Here is a 4,882-nt window from a genome sequence, read left to right as displayed (position 1 = left end):
CCCCCAAACGAGGGCAAGGATGTCTAGGGTTTGGATGACCGACAAATCGTGTAACATGGTTGCTCAATTGACCGAGTAACTACTTGAAAATAATGTACATGATTAATATCACAAAAAACTGCAAAATGATATATAAATAAAAATTTATCTCAAATTCATTTTTATAACCAAAAATCTCAAATTATTATGTTATTTACCTTTTGTTAATTTTCCGTTGAATTTTATTGTTGAATTGTTGAATTGTTGAATTGAATAACACATTACAATTGACAAATGTAACAATTTGGGTTTACGGCTTTGTAATTTTTGTTGATATTAATTCAATTTAACGAAAACTAATATAGGGTAAATTTGTTATAAAAATACTAATTTGGAGTTTTGTGTTAAAAATTATTTAAAGTAAATTTATTACAAATGTACCAATTTATGGTTTTTGTAATATTAATCCTAATGGTAGTAATGGTTCCGATGTTACTATTAGTTGCAAGTGACGATGTCACTGTCGTATTACATAACATCTTGTGTATATAAGCGATTTGTGTGAAGTGTTCGCCGAAGAACTTGCATGGGGAGTCGCTCCCGATGCCGATGGAAACACTAGCAACCTTGATTGAATTATGGGCGTGAACTAGTTCATTCGACTTGGAAAAAAAAAAGAAAACTATATGAGAAATTATTACTGATGTTACTATGTCGTGTAGGTAGTCACATCCCAATACTAATATCTTTTACATACAAGTGTTTTCTTCCTCTCATTTTCTTCCTCATTTCAGTGATTTAATTGTTAACTTTTTTTCACTTTTTTCTCAAGCCTTTTATTATTTATTTTAGAGAAAAAATGATTAAAAATTCAAATCATACTCACATATTTACTTTGAAATTTTTGTGATATCAAGAATTTTTTAAATTATGCTCCTTTGGTTCGGCTTTTGAAGAATGTATTTGCCAAAATGCAAATCCCTTTGGGTGAAGGGAGTTTTCCAAAATGGAAATATTGCTTGGTAGAATTTGCATTTGTAAATGACTTTTATTAAATTAAAAAGAATAAAAAATCTATTTTCTTTTTGAAGTCCTGCCACCGAACTGTCAAATTCGGCCGCTAGATGGCAGATTTGCGCGACCTGAGGACGCAGTCGCCTGAGGTCGCGCGACCTCAGGCGGTCATCGTCGGAGTCGCACGACCTCGGGCGGTCGTCGCTGGGGTTGCTCGACCCCGATGTGATCGTTGCTTGAGGTCACACGACCTCGCAGCCCGCTTGGGTCACATGATTCGAGCGGCGACCACGGGTCGTGTGACCGGGGTGTCGCTAAAGGTCCGGCGACGATTTGCCGGGGTAGGGTGACCCTGGCCCCGAGCCGATGTCGTCGGTGCGTGGTTGCGCGCGCGACCTCTTGGCCGTGATTTGTCGGCCTCCGATCGGCTTCCATGCGGTGGTTTTGAGAAGATGAACAGTGCGAGGACTTACATTTGAAAATACAACTTCCCAAAGTACTTCGGACTTACCTTGGGTTAAGGGTCCTTAAAGCCATTTGAAAATGCAATTACATATTGCCAAGTCCCAAAAAAATTGAACCAAACGCATATACATTTGGCCAAAGGACTTTAGAGTTGAAAAGCCCATTTGAAAAGTTGAACCAAACGGGAGGGGCTATGCCTACAATAACATGTACTATCAGGATCAAAAGATGTTGCGTACAGTTGGGGGAATGCATTACCGCCGTCTTGTATTGATCATCCTTTGACCCGCTCAAGAAAACATGAATGCTAGCCTGGCGCCCGCCAAGTGAGGGCAAGGCTATCAAGGGTTTTGATGACCGTTGGATCGGGCAGCATGGTTGGCCAATTGACCCAGTCCCACCGTCTAAAAAAAGTGCAACAGTGGTTCCAATGTTACCGTGGCTTGCAAGCGCCGATGTCACATCAACGCGCATGACCATCACATCAAGTAACGCGTTGAATCGTGCGAAATGATCGCCCAAGAACTTGTACAGGTAATTACCTCCCGATGCCGATGAAAATGCTGGCGAGATTGATTGAGTTAAGGATATGAAGCAATTTGTTCGCTCAAAAAAGGATGTAACGAAAAATTACTACCCGATGTTATTATGTGGTATGGATAGCCATGTCCCAATGCTAATGTCTTTTCAATATAGATTTAGTGTTTCCTCTCAATTATATTTTATTTTCAAATAAATCAATTCTTAAGTCTTTTTTTTCCGGCCTTTATATTGTTTTATTTTTCGACTTGTGATATTAGAAATGTTAAATTATGCTCATGATGCATTATCATAAATTTGTAGTTACATAAACATTTACCCTCCATAAAATGTTTCGTCAAATGATTTTCAATCAAAATAACATCGTTTGTATTTCATTTAAATTACATGAGCGTCATATTAACAATGTTTGTTTTCCAACATCAATGTAGGCACATTTTTAGCCGATTCTTTTCGACATATGATAAATATATCACTCAAGTACAAGTTTATAATTTTTCAAGTTACTAAAAAAAATTAGGATAAATATATCATAACGGTTATAATTCAAGAACTGTTGCTGATTTTTTGCCTTTTTATTTTATACAAGCCGCGGGGGCTTGCTAAGACTAGGTCTTTGTGAAAGACTTCCCTCCACCGACAAAAACAAAAAGAAAAGAAGACTTCCTCCCACGCGGGAGTTGACGAGCCTTGTCCCATTCGTGACTTGAGTCCACTTCGAAATCTGCGCCTCCCTCCAATGACTTGAGTAACATCAGTTCATTTTTTCCGTTGACTTGACCACCAGATGACCCGTTGGCGTGGTTATTGCACAAGCGGAAAAGTAGGGGCGCGAGCATTTCACTCTCAAAATTGCTTCTCGATACACATTTCAATTAGAGTCTACCTTATTTAAAAATTATACAACTCTGATAGGATTGGGTTTGCAAATAAAGGAAAGAAGTTGCGTAAAAGCACATACACTCTTTTCGTTATCGCTTTGACTTAAGGTGCCCAAAAACATTACATTATCTAAAAAGGTGTTAGCATAGAGGGAATTAAATTAGATATAGACCAATTCTTTTCAATGACTAGTTATAGTAACAAGGGGGACTGATTCTTCCATTTATATTAAATCGGCAAAGGGGAAAAGATCAGAAATAAACATTAAGAAAGAGATTATATTTAAAGATTTCGATCTATTAAGGAAGCAGTAATTTAAATCATCATAAGATAAAACCAAACTTTAATTTAATCGGAAATAGAATTCCTGTTTTATTAACTACGGTGGAATTACAATTTTTTTTTTTATCGTTAGGATTGTGTGATTATGATTAGTCTTACAAATATTAAGCTACGAATCTGGCTCCTTTTGAATCTTCTTCTTATATAATAGAAAGATTAGAAAATAAGTTTTCGTGCGCATTGTTTTTTTGTGTGTTTATACATACATACATATTTGATGTTTGATGTTTACTTGTTACTGCACAAAGCACAGAACTTCGTAGGTCTATTCTTTTGTATATGTGCATAACCTTTCTTAGGAAGTGGTCCGCGAAAAGAGCTGCAGCCTCTGGGAAATACATTGCCAAAAATAACTCATTTCAGATTGTCGGTGATCCTTGACAAAATTTGGTCATATTTAAAAGTCAATAATAGCTGACATATCATTTAATAAATTGATCGTATAAATCAGACTCAGTAAGTTTTGACCAAAACAAAAGCCATGTTATTAGCTTAACAGTTTAGAATTTTGGTTTGTTCGTATGGATTAGACGTTATTGTTGCTTGCAAGGTACAATGTCACATCAACGCACATGACTATCACATTACGTAACGCATTCATGTGTATAAAAGTGATTCATATGAAATGATCGCCAAAAAATTGTACAGGGAATGACCACCCAATGCCAATGGAAATACTAGCAACATCAATTGAGTTAAGGAGTGTGAACTAGTTCATTTGGCTAATAAAAGAACGTAACAACAGATTAGTACCGATTTTACTAATGTCTTTTCTTACAACTGTTTTTTTTCCTCTCAATTATTTCCTCTTTTCAAATAAATCAATTCTTAAGTGAAAAAACTATCAACACATTGGTGTGTTTATTAGGGATGACAGTTTTAGGTTATACACTCACGCCTCAGCGGTGTAGCTGCTCGGGCTCTCTCCCCCCACGAAGGGGAAGTTCGAATCTCGGAAGACATCGTTAGTGATTCTTTTTGGAGTATTGTGGTGGTGGGTCCTATAGTCGGCTCCCGGGGTTTGCTCATGGCCGGCTTACACGGGATTTCCTGGGTTACCAAAAAAAAAAAAAAACAGTTTTAGGTTCCACTTGAAATTTGGAACCTACTCAAGTCGAACAAATTTTCTAATTTTGGAACCTGAAGCTATCTTGTCACGAGATTCCAAGGCCAGTTCAAGGGCCTAACTAAGTTCATGTACTCTTAATTGAACAACTATAATGAATTATTACCTTTAATGATCATTATTTTCAACTATCATTGATCATAACTTATATTTATACATGTAGAAAATTATGAAATATTAACAAATAAAAGTCTTATCCATTGAAATTGCTGCAAATGGAAGTTCATAATAGAAGTTTTATATTACATATTCATCATTGGAAGGCGCTATGAAATGCTACAAGATCGCACGAAGATATAGACCAAGAAAAAAACAGGACTGTTTTTTAGGTTCCAGGTGGACTTGAAACTTAGAACCTACCGTCAGAACAAATTTCCCAATTTTTGAAACTTGGAACTTATTCTGCATATCCTAAAACTTAGAATCGGCAGAACCGAAAAGAATCAATACGATTCTCAAATTCCTTAATTTACCCTGCAAGCATGCGTCTGGCCGAGTGATTATTGCATCCGCAGAATAATTCTTAATGAGAAA

The sequence above is a fragment of the Eucalyptus grandis genome, chromosome 5 (assembly GCF_016545825.1).
Source record: "Eucalyptus grandis isolate ANBG69807.140 chromosome 5, ASM1654582v1, whole genome shotgun sequence".
Taxonomy (NCBI): Eukaryota; Viridiplantae; Streptophyta; class Magnoliopsida; order Myrtales; family Myrtaceae; genus Eucalyptus; species Eucalyptus grandis.
This window is presented reverse-complemented; position numbering follows the sequence as displayed.